The following is a 23,295-nucleotide window of genomic DNA, read 5'->3' as shown; positions in this document are numbered from 1 at the left end:
GTATGATAGAATAATAATGAAAGAAGAACAACAATGAGATGAGACTCATCTTCCACTCCACTCTGTCTCTCCCCCTCTCTTGCAACATGGTACCAGAGCTTGAATGCTTGAAGCCTGAAGGCTTGGTAGTGGTTGGCCATTTGACATCAAGACATCATATCTGAAGAAAACGTCATCAAAGGAGATTGTGCCTACAGCCTGTTTTTTTGCAGAAGCTATATCTTGCTACATAAATGGTTTTTGGAGAAACAACCCATGATTCCTAATTTTTTTGACGTGGTCTACAAATTTGCAGAAGAAAGTTTTTTCAAATTCTTCACAGACTTTCAGCACAGACCTGTGCAAATTGATTGTTTACTGCAGTAAACATCAGGTGATTCCAAGGCACTGGTGGCTTTCATCCTAACAATGTATATGCCCTTATTATTATGCATTTGAGCATGATATTGGAGTGTTAAATGCTCAGTTTTGGAGCTTATTTTGCAGGCTGGAAACAGTGAACTGCTTGATGTCCTGAATTTGGAAACAACATACCTACAGGGTTGAAGTATTTGTGATGCTTATTTGCTAGTGACAAATGATTGGATCATACCACTTGAGTGGTAGATGCTTTTTGGGATATTGTGAGTGCTAAAATTCCAAAGTTTGGACTGATTTGTTGCTGGTTATACCAGGGGATTGACTAGTTATTGTCTACAAGAAGGATACATATCAACTTCACTTGGCATACATGCAATATATTCTGACCATTTGGACATGTATCAACTCTTGCATACAGTGACAACTGAATGAGATGTTTTGGGGTTGTTTTGAGGTCTAAATACTCTAGTTTTAATAGAGAAAATATTGTTAGTTATAGCAGTGGTGGGTTGGTTGTATTTGGTACTGCTACTTGCATATAGTACAAACATTGATACTTGTATGGACATAGTTTGTTGCTGGGATGTTTTGCCACTACCATAGAATGTTTTGAACTGATTTGAGCTTGGTTTATGCTTAGTTGACTGTGTTTTTTCATTGTTGGAATAGAGTTTACAGCAAGCAAGTTGTCAAGAAACTGTTCTCAATTGCAAGAAAGTGTCCTGAATAGTAGGAAACTGGTTCTGAATTGTAGGAAAAGGAGTTAGATACTTACAAATTGTATACATCACTATATACCTAAGCTGCAACTATGTGTAATGTGCCCGCCCCTCAAATCGCGGGACACATCTTAGCAGCCCATCAAGAGATCAATCTAGAAGACGCCGCTCGACACTCCCAAGGAATGATACGGGATTTGTCAACTAGGGTCTCTTGAGTATGCCTTGCAACAGAACTTATCCAGCCGTTCCCACTAGGATTGATTGGGTTCCTAACAGTCGAGTTTTCTTAACAGCCTTCTAGTGTCAGTCGACAGCCGCTCCACTTTGCGTAGACACAACTAGACCCAAGCAGACTCATACCACACTTGGTTCAAAGAGAATGGGAAACTAGAGGGATGCATCACTCAAACTCTCTGCCCGTAGGGCATAGTCCCATTCCGGTCCCCTAAAAAGGTATGAATCACGGTTTCAACTTACAAGTTCTAAGGTCATCATCAGACTTTTCCTAATATTCCTTGTTAACATTTCCTTTGAGGAAAGCTCTCAGCTAATCGAGACCACCCTTCCATAGGATAGACCCATTGGTCACATCCACCACGCTTTCCTCTGGGGTTGTTTTAGTTATCTAAATTACCTACCACATTATGTTTGACACATAAAAGCAGCTTCCTTAATTAACCCATTAATCACATGTTCCTTTATACAATTTAGGGCACAGATACGAAAACAAGATAAAACAAGATCAAACACTTCCTTAACTTATCTTCAGATTAATGTTTGTCTCCCGCCCATATAAGAGAATTAAGTGTTCCTTTTTGCCTCCGCAAAAAAATCCTTCCGTCTCCCGACAACAAAACCCGAAGGTTTATCCTACCAAGATTCTGCCTTGTAACTAGTATCAAGGTCTCGAGATCCCATCTCGAGTCACGTAGAACACTCGTGTAGGGCCTGAAGGCATTGGGATTTATGGCCAGAGCCCCCCACTGGCACCCAAGCATCCTCCTATGCCAAGTAATTTCCATGGAGAGACCTCTCGCGGTGGGTTCGGTCCACATTCCCAGCAGGGATTCACAACCCCCTTGGTTAGGGTTTGGCGGTTCGTGGGGTGTAGTTAGCACCATCCTTCCTTAATTATCCCTTAAGGAAATCAACCACAACTAAAGCAACCAGCTTAAAAACAATTACTAGGGAAAACATCCCTTTTGTTTCCATGGCAATCAGTCATCTCAGACACGGCCATGCAATCATCAATCACACCCCACTTGGGTTAACATCCAAAACCACATTAACAAACAGTTGAATACACAACCTCTTGCTTCAAGGCATCGCAATCCCATTGCATGCACAACCAGAATTTAACTTGGATGTATCAAAACACTTGCTCAAGGAATTTACAACATTTTCAAACAACCAAGCGTAACTTGGGTCAACAGTCCATCTTGAACAAGATCAACCTTCGTTAAAACCATTTCAACAATTCCAAGAAACATGATTAGCATGAATCAAGTACCTAAAGTTCACTCTCCCCCTTGGGTTAGGGCTTCGCAAGGTGGATTTCACAAGTTCCTTCTAGATCCTTTAAATGAACTAAGTGATTTCATCTTGACCTTTATTAATCATGGCTACCTATTTAGGGTAGAAGATCAACCCAATTCCTAGAGTAGCTATCTAATATCACAAGTCACCAAGTGCTAACCCACCAAGAGTACATTAACGAGATTCTAACCTGATTAGCCATAGGTTATCCAATCTTCATCTATCGGCTAGAGTTTGGCGGCTAGAGTTCGGACAAGGATCTCTATATGGAATTTCTTTTAGAACTATTGTTCTAACAATGTTTATCGTGCAATCCCATTGCATGTGCAAGTTAACATATATCGACATGTGCATGATGTAAATGTTACTTTAATGTACTCTATCATCCTTGTGCATGAAAAATTGGTTTGCGATCTTAGGATGCTATTACATTTTTTTGATAAGGGAATATTTTTATCTCTTTCGATGCGAGGCTCCAATCCTTTCCATGAAAATAATGTAGGATTCTAGCTCTTTCTAAATTCAAACTAAGGTAATCCATTCAGTGTATAATACAAAAATATCTTCTATTATTAATCAGTAGAATGTTCTTCATGCAAGTGTTTGTGTCAGGCATTTGGGCATCTTATAATGCATTTTCGTTAATCAATTTTACCTATCATTTCATTGACCATAAACATGAAATATCTTATGATTGTTACAACTGTCGTACCTAGAATCATGCCTAGGTTCTTTACCTATCAAACCATGCAATATGAATTTTATTATGATCCCCTATCCTCATGAGATACGCAAGAAATCGAAGCAGTACCTGATTGTTGGGAGAAACTTTAGTGTTTACCCTTGGCAGTGTGTTTGCATGGGTGGTGGTATCTTGACCGGAATCTCCGTCCATGGTTGTGAGATTCCCATTCACTTGGGAAGATCTGTTGAGATATCGAGCTCCACTCGTGATACACCAGGGTGACCGTTGTGTATTTATGTCACCGACTTGTCAGTTGCAGACGCGGTTGGTACACCGCCCATGAATAATAGCTACATGATAGCTATCCTTATCTACTCTAGTTCGTGGCTCAGTTAGTATGCCACCTTAGTTAGTTGAGTTTGGTTTGAGACCCATATATAGGGTTCTTCTATTTTCTTTGTACTTGAGTTCTTTTGGCTTACACAACTAAGAAGAGGAAAACTGTTTTCAGCCTCCACCTCTGTGTGTATTCCCCCATTCTGCAAGCAAGAAAGCTTCAAGCGAGACTCCTTCCTTCTCTCCCACAATCTTGACATGGTATCAGAGCCTTGTTCGTGATAAGGAGCTCAAGAAAGCAAGCCAAGCTCGCAATGTTCTGGTAAGAGGAGCAGTGTTGCTTTCATTTTCTGTTTTGGGAGCAGATCTTTGCACGTAGCACAGTCGAAAATTGCATGAGTGCATTGTCTCAGGTTGAGACGCCCTTTGCGGTGAAGCAAGAGGGCAGTATATGCTGCAGGAAAGGGCTTTAGCCCTAGGCGACCTTGTTTTTTTTATTTGAGGCCATTTCGGGGCTTGTTTTGGAGGCGGAAGTTTTCTGCACGCACTCAGGAAAAGGCTCAGTTTTATGCTGTGCAGCCACTGTTCTACAGGTCGGTGAGTAGTTACTGTAAAAATTGCATTGTATGCTTGTGCGCAGAGACATTGGGAGTTACAGAATCATCCCTATTGCCTGTTGATGCAAAATCGTCACTAGGAAGTGACTGTGTGGTCAAATACCACTTTCACCAGTTTTGCAGATTTTCCCTTGTGAGGGTGAAGCTGTGGTTTTTGCAGTGACAGAATTTTTTGCAGTCTTCTGTAATGGCATCTGATTCTCTTTCACAGATTGTCACTGAAAAGCTTTACAAGAACAACTTCCAAGCATGGAAGTTTAGAATGATGAATTTCCTTATGGGAAAAGGATATTGGGAATTTGTTGCAGGAAATGAAGAAGAACCAGTTCTTCCTGATGTTCCCAATCAACAGCAAATGCAGGCATTCAAAACATGGCATGAGAGAGCCAGGAAAGTTATGTATTGGCTGTCTATCAGTATTTCAGACTCTATGATTGTGCATATTCAGGATGCAAGTACGCCAAAGGAGGCATGGGATACTTTGTCAAAAATGTATAGCACAAATACGCAAGCCAGGAAAATGCAGCTCAAGCAAGAGTTGCATAATGTGCAAAGAGAAAGTATGAGCATCAACGACTACCACATGAAGGTGAAGAAGATTGCAGATGCACTTGCTTCCATTGGGTTGCCAGTGGAAGATGATGATTTAGTTTCCGTGACCTTGAATGGTCTAGGAAAGGATTATGCACAGTTCTGAACATCCATTTCCGTCCGTGAAAGATTTCCTGATTTTGAGGAGTTGATTGCTCTTCTAATTTCTGAAGAGCAGAGAAATGGTGGTGCATCTTCTTCAGGAGGAACTTCAAAAGAAGCTGTCTTCTACTCAAATGATGGAAGAGGTAGAGGCAGAGGTAGAGGAGGCCGATTTGGAGGCCGTGGCAGAAATCAGAATATGCAGAAACTCAAGAAAACCAGTCCTATGGAGGAGGACGTGGTAACTCTAGAGGCAGGGGGAGCCAAAGAGGTCGTGGTGGATGGCAAAGAGGCCAAAATGCAAACAGTAATGTTGAATGCTACTACTGTGGTAAAATGGGTCATATGGCTAAAGATTGCTATAAAAAGCAGAATGACATCATGAATGGAAAACTGCAACAAGGGAATTATGCATCTTCTAGTAGACAGGGTGATGACAGAAATGAGCATCTGTTTATGGTGCAGCACATGAACAATTCTGTGACAAATGCAGAAGAAAGCAATGATGTATGGTATGTTGACTCAGGTTCATCAAACCACATGACAGGTCATGCAGAATGGATAGAGGATGCAAGGAAAATGGAAAAACCAGGATTTGTGGAGACTGGTGATGATACTGCACATCCTATTGTGCAGATTGGAAGAATTCCCTTGTTTATGCAGGATGGGAAAAAGAAATACCTGTTCGATGTATTTCATGTCCCGAATATCACCAAGAATCTGGTTTCTGTTGATCAAATGGTTGAACAGGGCTTGCAGGTCAGATTTAATCCTCATGGATGCTTTGTTGAGGATATGAAAAATAAAGGTCGCTTGATAGCAAAAGGAAAGAAAAAGGGCAGAATGTTTACATTGGATGCAGACATGTCTGAATTGAGTGCAGCAATGTTTGCACATGGGACCGGTGTAGTTGCAGATATTGATATCTGGCATAAACGCATTGGTCATGTTAATGTACAGCGACTTAAATCAATGCAGGCCCAAAATATTGTTGCAGGTTTGCCAAAATTCAAGGTTGCAGAAATGCATAAGGTATGTGAAGCCTGTCAATTTGGAAAACAGGCAAGGAAACCATTTCCTAGACATGTTCAAGAGAGTAAGAAGCCATTGGAATTAATCCACTCTGATGTGTGGACAACTAAAGCTACATCTCTTGGAGGCTGTCATTATTTTGTCAGTTTTATTGATGACTATAGCAGAAAAGTTTAGGTGTATTTTATGAAAAAGAAAAGTGAAGTTTTTGGTCATTTCAAAACTCTTAAAGCGATGGTTGAAAAAGAAACATGCCTGCAGATAAAATACCTAAGGTCAGATGGAGGGGGAGAGTACCTCTCAAATGAGTTTGCAAGGTTCCTGCAAGAGCATGGCATAAAGTAGCAATATTCATGCAGTCATGCCCCACAACAAAATGGAATTGCAGAAAGGAAAAACAGGCATATTGGATAGGTATCTCGTGCCATGCTCAATGAAAAAGACTTGCCAGATTTTTATTGGGCTGAAGCAGTTGCTACAGCAGTCTACATAATGAACAGGACTCCCACTACAGCAATACATGGAATGACTCCAGAGGAGAGGTATACTGGTAGGAAACCAGATATTTCTCATTTGAAAATTTTTTGTTGCATTGCCTATGTACATGTGCCAAATGAGTTGAGATCCAAGTTGGATCCAAAAGCTGAGAAGTGCATCTTTATTGGTTACTCTCTGCAGCAAAAAGGGTATAGATGCTATAACCCTTCTACTCGTAAGTTTACAGTGAGCAGAGATGTTGTTTTTGATGAGATGAGTAGCTGGTATAAACCAGTAAATGTGATTGATGATGTAGATGCACAAAATGGTAATGCTGCACAAAATTCACAGCAGTAGTCACAAAATATTAGTGGACCTGGAGCGTCCTCTAGTAGTGGTTCACATTCTTCGCCATGGACAGGCAGATTGAGATCAGGAGAATCTTCTCAAAGTAATGCAGATAATGGTATGCAGGTATCACGAAAAGGAAAAGAGAAGGTTGATCAGCCCATGTTTGATGTGAATGCAGGTCACTCTTATGTGGATGGTGAATCCAGTGGCTCAGAACAGAGCATTGATGATGAGTTGGGTATTCCTTCTATTGTTACACCTGGAGTAAGGAAGACCAGGGATGTTTTGAGAGCACCTGGGAGTGAACGTACTTTGCGCAGCTCTATGAGAGCTAGGTATCCTGTGGATAGGCTGAAATATGATGGATTTACAGCCATTCACTATGCATATATGGTTAAAGTGATACAGGAACCAGAACCCACTTCTTTTGAGGAAGCCATGGGAAAAGAAAAATGGGAGAAAGCCATGGATGAAGAAATGGATGCCTTGGAAGCAAATGCTACATGGGAATTGGTACCTTTGCCTAAAGGTAAAAATGCAATTGGCTGTAAGTGGGTTTATAAGGTGAAGCACAATGTAGATGGTTCTGTGAATAGATACAAGGCAAGATTAGTAGTCAAGGGGTATACACAAACATATGGCATTGACTATGAAGAAACATTCAGTCCAGTTGCAAGGATGGCAACCGTAAGAGCAGTCATTGCTATGGCTGCATCAAAGGGATGGTCTTTACATCAGATGGATGTAAAGAATGCCTTCTTGCAGGGTGATTTGCAAGAAGAGGTCTATATGGAGCAGCCACCAGGTTATGTGCATGTTGTTCATCCTGAGTTTGTTTGCAGGTTTAAGAAAGCCTTGTATGGCTTGAAGCAAGCACCTAGAGCATGGTCTGACAAGATAGGACAATATCTTGTCACTATTGGCTTTCAGATTTCCAAGGCAGATTTCTCACTTTATGTGAGAAAAACAGAGAAAGGTATTATGCTACTTGTCATTTATGTTGATGATTTGATTATGACAGGTGACAGTGATGAAGATATCCTTCATGTGAAAATGCTATTGAAGCAGAAGTTTGAGATGAAGGATTTGGGAGAGCTGCGCTATTTCTTGGGCATTGAGGTGATTAGATCACCAAGTGGGATACAGCTCTTGCAGAGGCAGTATGGATTGGACATGCTGTCCAAATATGGGATGACAGGCTTTAAGCCTATTTCAGTTCCTTTGGAGCAGAATGTGAAGCTGAGCACAGATGCAGGTGAGCTTCTAGAAGACCCTACTATGTACAGACGCATAGTAGGAAGTTTGATTTATATGACTATTACCAGGCCAGATTTGAGCTATGCTGTTGGATTGGTAAGTCAGTTTATGCAGGCTCCAAGGAAACCACATTTGGATGCGGCTAGACGCATTCTCAGATATGTGAAGTCCACATTGCAGTATGGATTATTTTATGAGACTGGGGTTCAGATACAGTTGCATGGATACACTGATGCTGATTGGGCTGGTAGTATTTCTGATAGACGATCTACCAGTGGATATGTGTTCTCTTTTGGGAGTGCTGCAGTCACTTGGAGCAGCAAGAAACAGCCTACAGTTGCCTTGTCGAGCACAGAGGCTGAGTACAGGGGTGCAGGAATGGCTGCATGTGAGGTAGCTTGGTCGCATAAGCTACTTTATGATATGCATCAGTCTACAGATGGACCAGTTGTCATTTATTGTGACAACATGAGTAGTATACACTTGGAAAATAACCCAGTCTATCATGCTAGAACAAAGCACATTGAGGTGCATTATCACTATGTGCGAGAGAGGGTTTTACTAGGTCTTATTGATCTAGTTTATGTCAGCACAGAGGATCAGGTAGCTGACATATTCACGAAGGCATTGGGCGCAGAGAAGCTGCGCAAGTTCAGAGACCTGCTTGGTGTGCAGGAATTGGGATTGAGCTCGAGGGGGAGTGTTGAGATATCGAGGTCCACTCATGATATGCCAGGGTGACCGTTGTGTATTTATGTCACCGACTTGTCAGTTGCAGACGCGGTTGGTACACCGCCCATGAATAATAGCTACATTATAGCTATCCTTATCTACTCTAGTTCGTGGCTCAGTTAGTATGCCACCTTAGTTAGTTGAGTTTGGTTTGAGACCCATATATAGGGTTCTTCTATTTTCTTTGTACTTGAGTTCTTTTGGCTTACACAACTAAGAAGAGGAAAATTGTTTTCAGCCTCCACCTCTGTGTGTATTCCCCCATTGTGCAAGCAAGAAAGCTTCTAGCGAGACTCCTTCCTTCTCTCCCACAATCTTGACAAGATCTCCTCTTCGCGGCCATCCTCAATTATGAGACTCTCTGAATCGTGGAGAGAAAGTCCGTAAGAACCTTGGCCAAGAGACAATGTACGAATAGGGAGCTCCTATTGGGAGCCGTGTATCTCATACATGAACTTCGATAGAGAGCTTTAATGGGATGCGTCTTCTTGTGTAGGGATTGCAAAACTCTAGCACTCCAATGCCACCTGAGCATATGCTAATGATGAAGATATACTCCCAAAGGCACAAAAAGGGAGCCCGTGCGTGAATTGGGCTTGGGGGGGAAAGTTGAAAAAGTTCTAGAACCTTCTCTCTCTCTCTCTCTCTCTCTCTCTCTCTCTCTCTCTCTCTCTCTCTCTCTCTCTCTCTCTCTCTCTCTCTCTCTCTCTCTCCCCTCTTCTTCTCCTTCTTCTTCTCCTTCTCTCTTCTCTCCCTCTTCTCTCTCTTCCCTCTTCACTCTCTTCCCACTTCTTCTCCTTCTTCTTTTCTTCTCTCTCCCTCTCCTTCTCCTTCTTCTTCCTCTTCTTCTTCTCTTCTTCTCCTTCTCTCTTCTCTCTCTTCCCACTTCTTTGTCTTCTTCTTCTTCTTCTTCTTTTCTTCTCCGTCTCTCTCTTCTCTCCCTCTTCTCTCTCTTCCCTCTTCTCTCTCTTCCCACTTCTTCTCCCTCTCCTCTCTCTCTCTCTCTCTCTCTCTCCTCTTCTTCTTCTTCTCCTTCTCTCTCTCCCTCTTCTTCTCCTCTCTCCCTCTCCTTCTTCTTCTCTCCTCCTCTCCCTCTTCCTCCACTTCTCTCTCTCCCTCCTTCTCTCTCTGCTTCTTCTCTTCTTCTCCTTCTCTCTTCTCTCCCTCTCTCCCTCTTCTCTCTCTTCCCTCTTCTCTCTCTTCCCACTTCCTCACTTCTTCTCCTTCTATAGGTGAGGCAAGGTGAGGCTTTGGTGGAAACAGTGGTGCAGAGACCAAGCGATTTCGGAGGGGACAGTCACTTGGGAGAAGCTTAAGGAAGTTGTGTGAGGGAGGTATCTGCCACCTGCCTACCGCACACAAAAGATGAACGAATTCTATGACTTGAAGCAGCTAGGATTATCCCTTGATGTATATTATTCAAAGTTCGACTCACTCCTAAAGTATGCGCCTCCAATGGATATGACACAACAGGTGTCAAAATTCTGTGCTGGGTTGAATCCACCCATAAACACTCAATTGGAATTGATGAGCCCAACGAACTTGCAAGACGCATTACTTCGAGCGAGTCCAATCATCCAAGAACTTAAATCAGGCAACTATGATGAAGATGACTCAGGAGATCAAGACAAGAGGTGCTACAAGTGTGGAGAGATAGGATACATCTGTAAGAGATGCCCCAACCGCCGATATTTCCACTGCAATGAACTAGGACACATCCAAACAGATTGTCTTGAGTTGGATCCTAAGAATTAGGAACGTACAGTCAAACGAAGCCGTCTAAACTCTACTTTTGGCTCATATTATGAACCACATGATGATGAAGGCTTGGAGCCTGTTGTAACCTTTGAGGATGACTAGATATCCTAGGAAGATCCTCTTAAGGTAATAAGTCTTGTACTTGGAAGAAATCCTATTGAATCCTATGAGTTGTGACAAGTTGTTATTTTAAGTTGAGAATTTGAGTAATCAAAGTAGCGCAACGGAAGTGCGGATGGGCCCTAACCCACAGGCTCTAAGGTCCAATAGTGCTTGTCTTCCCTAGTTTCCTCTCGAGATGAGGACATCTCGATTCCTCTAAGGGGGAGAGGATGTAACATTCCCATGTTCCCCCCCCCCCCCCATAGGAACTTCCCCCCCTTAATTTCAAAAAAAATCATTTCGTTTGTAATAGAACCAATTGGGGAATACCTCAATTGGGTTCCTGACTTTATTGAAAATCTTTGCTTCCAAAAAGTTTCTATACTTTTCTGTGCCAAAACTTGGTCATAACCGTTTGATTCCTGTATCTCTGAAAGCTCGTAAAAACGAGATGATTGGCTATTCAGAGTAACAAAGCGGAATTCTTTTAGAAGATAAAAATTCTAAATAGTTACTGCCAAACTAGTATTTGCGGTGAATCCTCCAGTTAGATAGTCGTGCATGACAATGGGTGCTCCTAGTTCCCTAGCGAAGACTGCTCTTTTCATCATTTCCTCGCAAGTTCCCGCAGAACCGCGCGGGTCTTGTAGGAAACGTGAACCCAACATTCATAAGTCAAATAGTTTAATAAAAGGTTTATAGCTAGAGAACGGACCCATTAAGGATTCTCCTTGATTTTGGTTCTTGAATACTTCAAAGAAGTAGCGGAATCGATCGATTCCTACTGACTCCAAAAGGTTAGATAGGGAATATGAAGTTCTTACTTTGTTTTCTTCCACTTTTTCCACCTCATTCCTCCTCTCCATTGTATTTCTATGGAATAGATACTATTTTCTTATACTATTCTATTATAAGAAAAAAATGGGAAGTTTCAAGACCCAATGGAGTGAATGTTGCCCCGAACGTAGTAATTTATAGACATTTTCCAAGCACAATCTCATTCTGCTACATAGATTTCAGCTTTTGTACATTCACATGGCCAATTTGCTTATGCCATATCTCAGCATCCATATAGCACCATCATCATGTGCAAACATGGCTACTTTCAATTCTAGAATTGATGCATCAAGAGTAAACATTCTGCCATCTCTTCGGCCTCTAGCAATCAATTTTTAGTCATTACCATATTCTTCAACAAAGCATCCATCTCTATTAAATCTCACTTGCAGATTCTGTTCTACCATCTGTCCAACTGACAAAAGATTCTTAGTTATTGTAGGTACACGTAGTACATCATGTAGGCTCTTTTTCTTATGATCAGGCAACAACAACGGAATAATCCCTATGTGCTGAATGTCATGTTGGGTGTCATCCCCAATACACACATAACCATGTGAACCTGCAACCATCTCATCAAACTATTCTCAAATGGGTATCATATGATTTCAAGCCCTTGAATCGATGTACCATATCTCATCTTTGTTTTGCCTAGATGCATTCTTAGACACATGATGCATGGCAAACAATCTGTCAACCTGCTCATCATGAAAACTGCTAGAAGATGCATAGTGCTCATGCTGTTTGCCCTTTGCCTTCATATCTCCCTGCTTCTTGTAACAATCCTTTGCAATGTGTCCATATCTACCATAGTAGTGACAGTCCTTACCTCTATTTGGCTAATCATTTGACTGCCATGAACCAGATCTACCACCTCTACCATGGGGTGATCTCCCCCTATTTGTAAAGCTACCAGATCCACACTAGCCCTATGTATTTATACCATGCCAGGCATTCTGTTGATGCTATCCATAATCATTTTGAGTGTCTCCTCAACCTTGAAAAGAGCCACAGCCTCTGCCGCCTCTACCACGGTGGGTAGAGTAAAGAACAATGTCTCTACTTTGAGATGTACTAGAATCTGTAATTAGCCCAAGCTTAACTTCCTCATACAATAGCAAATCAATCATCTCATCCCAATCATGGGATTTAGCTCTTACAGAAATAGACATATCAAATGCTTTATAATATTTGCCAAGACCATTCAATGTCACTGCAATCATATCATCCTCAAACATTGAAGATCCAATGGTGGCAATTTGATCTGCTATGTTCTTGATCTTTGTAGTGTAGGCCTGAATGCTTCTGCCATTCCTAGACATGTTATTGAACTATTGCTTTAGTTAAATATTTCTTGCATGTGTTACATTTCCATAATTCTTCATGAGTATGTCCCATGCATCCTTTGGAGAATTGCATCTAGTAATTTGTATAACCATAGCATCTGATATGCATAAGGAAAACCAATGTAACACCTTGCATGCTCTCTCAGTCTTCCATAGCTTATGATCCCTTTTCTGATCATTTGTCAGATTCCTTTCATGCATTTCAGGTTCAACCTCATTCCTTGCACATAAGTCCCAATAACCTCTGCCAACCAAAAAATTCTTCATACAAAACTTCCATAAAGCAAAATTTTTGTTGTCCAACTTTTCTCCCACAATTTGAGTGATATTGTCAGTGCTTGAGCATTTGCCAAGTGTAACATTCCCGTGTTTTCTCCCCCATAGGAACTCCCCCCCTTAATTTCAAAAAAAAATATTGTTAGTTCAATTTTTTTTTAACTCCCCCTCTCTCTCCCCGCCGCTGACAACACGTCGGGGAGAGAGAGAGAGGGAGTGATGTGGTGTTAATGGGGGCATGCAGCCCCCCAGGTGGGAGGGGTGGCCATGCCACCCACCTCCTCCCCCTCCTATAAAAGGGGAGGCTCCTCCCCCTCCCTCGTCCATAGAGAGAGCCCCCCTGCTGCATCACCTTCCCCCCTCCGTTCGACAGCAGCTGCGTGGCCCCCTGGGGCTTTCGATTGAGTCTTCCCCCCCTCCATTGGAAAAAGGGCTCTCTGGTGGTCCGCAGAGGCATCGAGCTCTCCCCCCCCCCCCCCCCCGTGACAGTAGGCAACAACACCATCCTCTGCCCCCGTGAACAGTGCCCAGGACATGTGAAGGAGAAGAAGAAGTGAGGAAGTGGGAAGAGAGAGAAGAGGGAGAGAGGGAGAGAAGAGAGAAGGAGAAGAAGAGAAGAAGAAAATAGAGGAGGGAGAGAGAGAAGAGGAGGAAGAGGGAGAGAAGGAGAAGGAGAGGGAGAGAGAAGAGAAGAAGAGAAGAAGAGGGAGAGAGAGAGAAGGAGAAGAAGAAGAAGAAGAAGAAGAAGAGGAGAGAGAGAGGGGGAGAGAGAGAGAGAGAGAGAGAGAGAGAGAGAGAGAAGGAGAGGGAGAAGAAGTGGGAAGAGAGAGAAGAGGGAGAGAAGAGAGAGAAGGAGAAGAAAAGAAGAAGGAGAAGAAGTGGGAAAAGAGAGAAGAGGGGAGAGAGAGAGAAGAGAGAAGGAGAAAAAGAGAAGAAGAAGAGGAAGAAGAAGGAGAAGGAGAGGGAGAGAAAGAAAAGAAGAAGAAGAAGAAGAAGAAGAAGAAGAAGAAGAAGAAGAAGAAGAAGAAGAAGAAGAAGAAGAAGAAGAAGAAGTGGGAAGAGAGTGAAGAGGGAAGAGAGAAAAGAGGGAGAGAAGAGAGAGAAGAGAGAAAGAAAAGGAGAGAGAGAGAGAAGAGAGAGAGAGAGAGAGAGAAAGAGAGAGAGAGAAGGTTCTAGAACTTTTCCAACCTTCCTCCTCTAATCCCAATTCACACACGGGCTCCCTTTTTGTGCCTTTGGGAGTATATCTTCATCATTAGGATATGCTCAGGTGGCATTGGAGTGCTAGAGTTTTGCAATCCCTGCACAAGAAGACACATCCCATTAAAGCTCTCTACCGAAGTTCGTGTATGAGATACATGGCTCCCAATAGGCACTCCCTATTTGTACATTGTCTCTTGGCCAAGGTTCTTATGGACTTTCTCTCCACGACTCAGAGAGTCTCATAATTGAGGATGGCCCCAAAAGTGGAGATCTTCTCAAGTGAATGGGAATCTCACAACCATGGACGGAGATTTGGGTCAAGATGCCACCACCCATGCAAACACACTGCCAAGGGTAAACACTAAAGTTTCTCCCCACAATCAGGTACTGCTTCAATGTCTTGCGTATCTCATGAGGATAGGGGATCATAATAAAATTCATATTGGATGGTTTGATAGGTAAAGAACCTAGGCATGAATCTAGTTATGATAGTTGTAATAATCATAAGATATTTCATGTTTATGGTCAATGAAATGATAGGTAAAATTGATTAAGGAAAACTCATTATAAGATGCCCAAATGCCTGACACAAACACTTGCATGAAGAACATTCTACTGATTAATAATAGAAGATATTTTTGTATTATACACTGAATGGATTACCTTAGTTTGCATTTAGAAAGAGCTAGAATCCTGCATTATTTTCACGGAAAGGATTGGAGCCTTGCATTGAAAGAGATAAAAATACTCCCTTATCAAAAAAATGTAATAGCATCCTAAGATCGCAAACCAATTTTTCATGTGCAAGGATGATAGAGTACATTAAAGTAATAGTTAGATCATGCACATGTCGATATATGTTAACTTGCACATGCAATGGGATTGCACGATAAACATTGTTAGAACACTAGTTCTAAAAGAAATTCCGTTTAGAGATCCTTGTTCGAACTCTAGCCGATAGATGAAGATTGGATAACCTATGGCTAATCAGGTTGGAATCTCGTTAATGTACTCTTGGTGGGTTAGCACTTGGTGACCTGTGATATTAGATAGCTACTCTAGGAATTGGGTTGATCTTCTACCCTAAATAGGTAGCCATGATTAATAAAGGTCAAGATGAAATCACTTAGTTCATTTAAAGGATCTAGAAGGAACTTGTTAAATCCACCTTGTGAAACCCTAACCCAAGGGGGAGAGCAAACTTAGGGTATTTGATTCATGCCAAGCATGTTGCTTGGAATTGTTGAAATGGTTTTAACGAAGGTTGATCTTGTTAAAGATGGACTGTTGATCCAAGTTATACTTGGTTCTTTGAAAAGGTTGTAAATCCCTTGAGCAAGTGTTTTGATACATCCAAGTTAAATTCTGGTTGTGCATGCAATGGGATTGCGATGCCTTGAAGCAAGAGGTTGTGCATTCAACTGTTTGTTAATGTGGTTTTGGATGTTAACCCAAGTGGGGTGTGATTGATGATTGCATGGCCGAGTCTGAGATGACTGATTGCCATGGAAACAAAAGGGATGTTTTCCCTAGTCATTGTTTTTAAGCTGGTTGCTTCAGTTGTGGTTGATTTCCTAAAGGGATAATTAAGGAAGGATGGTGCTAGCTACCCCCCGTAATTCACCAAACCCTAACCAAGGGGGTTGTGAATCCGCGTCGTGAATGTGGACCGAACCCGCCGTGAGAGGTCTCTCCGTGGAGATTACTTGGCATAGGAGGATGCTTGGGTGCCAGTGGGGGGCTCTGGCCGTAAATCCCAATGCCTCCGGGCCCTACACAAGTGTTCTACATGACTCGAGATGGGATCTCGAGGCCTTGATACTAGTTACAAGGCGGAATCTTGGTAGGATAAACCTTTGGGTTTTGTTGTCGAGAGACGGAAGGATTTTTTTGCGGAGGCAGAAAGGAACACTGAATTTTGCTGTATGGGCGGGAGACAAATATTAATCTGAAGATAAGTTAAGGAAGTGTTTGATCTTGTTTTATCTTGTTTTTGTATCTATGCCCTAAATTGCGTAAAGGAACCTATGATTAATGGGTTAATTAAGGAAGCTGCTTTTATGTGTCAAACATAATGTGGTAGGTAATTTAGATAACTAAAGAAACCCCCGAGGAAAGCGTGGTGGATGTGACCAATGGGTCTATCGTACAGAAGGGTGGTCTCGGTTAACCGAGAGCTTTCCTCAAAGGAAATGTTAACGAGGAATATTAGGAAAAGTCGGACGATGACCTTAGAACTTGTAAGTTGAAACCCAGATTCATACCATTTTAGGGGACCGAAATGGGACTATGTCCTATGGGCAGAGAGATCGAGCAATGCATCCCTCTCATTTCCCATTCTCTTTGAACCAAGTGCGGTATGAGTCTGCTTGGGTCTAGTTGTATCTACGCAAAGTGGAGCGGCTATCGACCGATGCTAGAAGGCTGTTAAGAAAACTCGACTGCTAGGAACCCGGAGTTGAGGTCGATCCTAGTGGGAACGACCGGATAAGTTTTGTTGCGAGGCAGACTCGAGAGACCCTAGTTGACAAACCCCGTATCATTCCTTGGGGGTGCTGGGCGACGTCTTCAAGATTGATCTCTCCATGAGCTGCTAAGACGTGTCCCGCGATTTGAGGGGCAGACACATTACAGTTGGTATTAGAGCAAAACTTCATAATGACACACGATTGATTAATGTTCCATTCATAGACATATCCTAAACAAAAATAACCTAAGTGGTATGGCTTGATTGTCAGGCACCTTCTGCACCCAGGAATGCTGACATGCAAGAGAAGAAGTTCCTTCTCAAACAAATTAAGCCACCCGAGTTTGATGCCAAGGGAAGGACTGTTCAAGCCAATGCCGAGATCTGGATTGAGTCCATGGAGGACTATTTTGAGGCAGCAAGAATTTCACCTGCTAAAGCGAAGCAATTTGGTCGATGAAACTATTGAAAGACTTGGGAATACAGCTGGAAAGCAGAGTGAGATTGCATTGTGATAACCTCAGCAGTGTTATGTTGGCTAGCAATCCTGTCTACCATGCTAGGTGCAAAGATATTGAGGTTCACTACCATTTCATCAAAGAAATGGTTCTTACAAGGCAGATTGACTTGATTCATGTGAAGACTAAAGACTAGATAACAGCCATATTTACCAAGTCTCTTGGTAAAGAAAAGTTCATATTCTTCAAACAGCTACTTGGAGTTTATCAGATGGTTTGAGCTTGAGGGGCAGTGATATTGATGCTAGGAGGCATATTCCACGGTGGATTCCGTGAGGTTTTACGGTGGATTCCGTAAACTTAGATGACCGGGGCTCATACACAAAGAGGATTCTTTGTGCGAGAAGTTGATGGGGACGCCTGTCCTTTTTGGGTGTTTCATTAATTTAGTGTATACGTGGGTGATTCCATAGCGGGTGATTCCGCAAAATGCATATTAAATTAATAAACGTTTATGAGTTTAGAGTGCACACTCGTAATAAATTAAGGTTAGGATTTATTTCTAACCATTTGATTTATTTATGTAGCTGAAGACTGCTAGGTATTCACTTTTGTCGGCTTAATTGTATTATTTTACTAACGATTGTGAATGCTTCAGTTGATGTGTAGAGATAGCAGCAGTGGTGGCGGAGGAAAGCATTGGAGTCTAGCGAGTATTCGACCTTTGGATTATATTTTGATAGGCGCCACGCCTATATTTTGTTATGTCTATTGAGACATCGATTATTGATTATTATTTTGTATGCACCTATGCGCAAGGATATGTTATTTCTATTTTGGACATTGAGATTGGGCGTGCCAGACTCTATGGGCACCGTCCATTAGCTTTATTTCCTATTTTTGTAGAAAGCAAACTCAAAAGCTAAAAGCTTGTCATATTTTTGTAAATTGGGCTATTATTGAGCATGAAGATGGAAATATACATAAAATACATGCTTTGTGAAGCGCTCACACAAGGCATGGGGGGAGATTGAACCCAATTGGTCTCTTGCTTCTTATCGTTCATGCTTTTACATTGTTTTTTGTGCAAAAAGGTAGAGTTCATTGTTCTTGGGGACCTTCCAGGATTCACTACGTGAGCATTCTGCGACCGCTCTGCGCACCAGTGGTATCAGAGCAGAGCTGAGATCAAGAGCTTCCAATCGCTACCCATCTCGAGCGAAGGCGGCTCCAGGAACGATCGAGCTCTACAGTCAATCTCATCGCGAACCGTCGATACAGGCAGACTTCTGGCGATCAAGAACCCATGTTTCTACTGTCAGATCGCGAAGGACCAGGCTGTGTAGGCGGAGGACCACGCATCCATCTCCTTCATCAAGTCGTGGAAAAACCAGAGATAAGCTTTCTTCATATTCAAGTTAATTGCTTCAACAAGGCTTAAGCTTAAGCTTAGAAGCTTTTAAAAAGCTTCAAGCTTCACAAATTTCAGTCGTGGTATCTGAAGACACCCCCGCGTTTTTCGCGCCATCACAAAAATGGCCGCCCCCCCAACGAAATCAGTCGACGACCTACCGATTAAGCTACAAGCTTAAACTCTTAAGTCTAAGCTAAATCACTCCAGTCACACAGGGCAACAAAGTCACCAAACTCCAGGTCCTGCGCATCAGAAGTCAAGTTCTGCAAGTCGATTGGAATCAAGTCCTACAAGTTCATCAAGTCGGCCTAAGTTCTACAAGTCTACAACTCTGCAAGTCGGCTAAGTCTGCAATTCTACAAGTCAAACTAGTCAACTGGAGTCAGAACTGACTGGTGCTCAAAACTCCTAGAAGGGCTGTTCCTATGCAAAAACTCTGAACTGGAAAGTTGTTCGTGGCAAAGTGTTCTACCTATCTACAGGTTCACTGAAGTATTTCCAGCAAACGAAGAAGGAAATATTGCAGATTTTCTGAAAATTGAGAAAGAAATACCCAAAAATACATAGCCTTGTAACCCCGAATTTGAGCTACGCTCATCCCGCTAACCTGATTTTGAGTGAGAAAGGTTTATTGAGTTTTACAGGATGACGACTCCACATATGGATGATCCTATGGCTGAAGACGACTTACCTGAGCCTACCATGGAACAAAAGATGGATCTAATCATGCTGCAATTGGAAGAAGAGTGAAGGGCTAGGCAAGCATTGCAAGCGCAATTGACAAAATTACAAAGAGCATCCACCGACAAAGAAGAACCACAAGCTGAAGATTTGATTCGACGTACCATCGACGCCACTCTTGAAGCCCAAACCATTCGCAAGGAATCAAAGATAAGTAAATGAAGTTTCAAATTTCGCACTTTCAATGGCATACGAGAAGGAAAGACTGTTTTATCATTCATTAGCCAGTTTGATGACTATTTCCATGAAGAAACCTATCCAGAAAAAGATAAAATCAAGTGTGTTACTAATCATCTGATAGACAGAGCATCACTTTGGTGGACTGTAGTACGCAAGAGCATAGAATGTCCTGCTACTTGGGAAGATTTCAAGAAGAAGTTCATGCAGAATTTCCTTCCACCACAATTTCATGAGAAGGCTATCAAGCAATGGGATTTACTTCAACAACGGGATCGTGAGCCTATTCCACAGTATACAGAGCGTTTTTGGAATGCACTCCTACAGCTACGCATGCTTGAAGACGTACCAGAGATGACACATAAGCGGAAGTATATGTCTGGACTCCTTGGACATTACTACGCTGAAGTGAACATGTTCAAGCCTGCTACCCTTGAAGACGCCATCTCACTAGCTCACGACACTGAAGATAAGTTATGCGGAAGGGACAGACGACCACAGCAATTCCAAGGCAATGGTAATTATGGATCTAAACAATTCAATTCCAATTTTAGAAGGTTTAATCCTGGTCGTTTCTCTTCACCATCTTTCCGCAAGAATTGGGCTAAACCACCTGCATTACCATCCAACCTCAATCCAAATCCTAAGCCTATTCCACAAGCAAGTCCAAATGTACCCAGACTTCCAACCATTGCAAATAATGTCACCAAAGCCAAGCCAATAGTATGCTATAAATGTCACCAGCCGGGGCATCTCACAGCAAATTGTCATTCAAAGAAGCCACCAGCACATATCAACTATCTTGGAGCCATGGACGAAGACGAGCATGAGGATATGCCTGATTTCACTGAAGATGAGGATGATCCTACTACTACTTCCGACACTTTACCAGGTATACCTACTCCACATTCATTATTGACTATGAAATGTTTGGTACATGAAAAGGAAAGAACTATCTTGCATGATGACGGTAGTACTCATGACTTTATTTCAGCAAAATTGGTAAAGGAATTGAAATTACAGACTGTACCTACGCATTATCACATAAAAGCTGCATTTTTAGGCACTAGGTACAATGGCACACAAGAAGTACAAGATTTAGAGATTCAAATTGGTTCATACATTGAAAGAAGAAATTTCTTAGTTGTCCCACTACAGTCAAGCGACATTATTTTAGGAATGCCTTGGAGACACCAACATAATCCAAATATAGATTATTCCATGCACACAATGAATATTAATTTTCAAGGAAAATCTATTACATTATATGGTATGCATGCATCTAATGTCTTTCCACTGCTTTCGCATACTCAAGCAAAACGTGCATTACGAAAGAGTACTAAATCATATCTCATTTGGGTGAATGAATTGCAAGCAAAGGAAAATCATATGTACCCTAGGCATAAGGAATTTCTTGCATATTTTAAGGATTGTTTTGCAGAAGACCTACCAGCAGGTTTACCACCTTCATGACCAGAAGACCATAAGATTGATTTAATCCCTGGCACACAACCACTTTGCAAAGCACCATATAGGCACAATCAAATAGAGCAAAAAGAAATCCAGAGTCAAGTTGAAGAATTACTAAATAGAGGCTTAATTCGACCTAGTAGTTCTCCATTCAGTGCACCCGTACTCTTAGTTAAGAAAAAGAATAATACTTATCGTATGTGTATTGATTACCAAGCTTTAAATAAGATCACTGTAAAGAATAGGTATCCTATACCTAGAGTTGATGACCTTATGGACAAACTGCAAGGATCTTCTATATTTAGTAAAATTGACCTTAAGTCTGGATATCATCAGGTGAGGCTAGATAGATATGCCATATTTAAGACTGCATTCAGAACACAGTTTGGCCATTACGAATTCTTAGTCATGCCATTCGGATTGACTAATGCACCTGCCACTTTCAGTAGAATGATGAACCGTATCTTTTTAAAATATCAGTATTGTGTGATCATTTTCTTTGATGATATTTTGGTGTTTAGTCAAAGTGAAAAAGAGCATTATGAGCATTTATCATTAATTTTTCAATTACTGAAAGAAAATCAATTGTTTGCAAATCCTGAAAAGAGTGAATTCTTTAAGACAGAAATTGAGTATTTAGGTCATATTGTATCAAAAGAAGAAATTAAAGTTGATCCTAAGAAAATTGATGCAATATTGCATTGGCCTGTTCCTAAAAACGTGCATGAGTTACGCTCATTTCTTAGTCTTGCTAGTTTCTATAGGAAGTTTGTACGCAATTTTTCATTACTTGCTTTACCATTAACCAAACTTCTTAAGAAAGGAATTGTTTATCAATGGACTGAAACTCAGCAGAAATCCTTTGACTTACTGAAACGTGCATTAACCAATGCCCCTGTTCTACAATTGCCTGACTTTAATAGACCATTCTTTTTAGTTGTGACCGATGCTAGCGGATCAGGAATAGGAGCCGTACTAATGCAAGACAATCATCCAATAGCATATTCTAGTTCTAAGCTGAAACCCTCTGAGCTGAAATATTCCACTTATGACAAAGAACTATTAGCAATTGTACAAGCATTAAAACAGTGGAAACACTATTTAATGGGTTCAGAATTCATGATAAAGACCGACCAGCAAAGCATTAGACATCTACTTAGCCAACCCCAAATTTCTGACCGTCATATCAAGTGGGCTTCCTTCATTCAAAGTTTTCATCCTATCATTCAATACCAACCTGGAAAAGAAAATGTAGTTGCTGATGCATTGAGTAGAAGACCTACAATTCATAATATTTCTATCATATCTTTTGATTCTTTGATTGCTATGAAAGATACATATCACCAGGATATTACTTTTCATTCTAATTGGCAAAAATTAGTTCAAAACAATTTCATTCCTGTTGATTCATTGTCATATAATGATGGATTTATGTTTTATGAAAAGAGATTATGTGTTACTATTCCATTCCGATCTTTTGTTTTGAATGAAATTCATTGTCCCCCATATCAAGGTCATAGAGGTATCATATCTACATGACGCATGTTAATTGAAAATTTTTATTGGCCGCATATGGATGCAGATGTATCTAATTTCGTTTCTGAATGTCTGATTTGTCAAAGAATAAAGAGACATCATGGTAAACAGTATGGATTATTAATGCCTTTGTCTATTCCATCTAAACCTTGGGAACATATTTCTATGGATTTCATTACTGGTTTACCAAATACTAAATCTAACCATGACATGATTTGGACAGTTGTAGATAGATTTAGTAAGCAAGCATATTTCATTCCATGTAAGAAAACTTTAACAGCATCACAAGCAGCACAGTTATTTTTGAAAACTGTTTTTACTAACCATGGATTGCCAAAAGTGATTATTTCAGATCGTGATTCTAGATTTTGTAATAATTTTTGGATTACACTGTTTGCAAATCTAGGCACAAAGATTGATTTCTCATCTGCGTTTCATCCAGAAACAAATGGACAAACAGAAGCCACAAATAGCACCATTCTAGATCTTTTACGTGCATACACTATCTCTAAACCTCAGACATGGGACACTCATTTGCATTTATTACAGTTTGCATATAACAATACACCGCACACATCTACAAAGAAAGCACCTTTTGAAGTCATTTATGGATATAGATTATCTACACCTGTTGCATCTTTGTCTAATAAAATTCAGAGTGCTGATGATATTGCTACTATGCATAACAGTATTTTTGATGAGGTTAAGGATA

This window comes from Lygodium microphyllum, chromosome 6 (genome assembly GCF_053477565.2).
Source record: "Lygodium microphyllum isolate KBCC chromosome 6, Lygodium_microphyllum_v1.1.10, whole genome shotgun sequence".
In the NCBI taxonomy this organism is placed as follows: Eukaryota; Viridiplantae; Streptophyta; class Polypodiopsida; order Schizaeales; family Lygodiaceae; genus Lygodium; species Lygodium microphyllum.
This window is presented reverse-complemented; position numbering follows the sequence as displayed.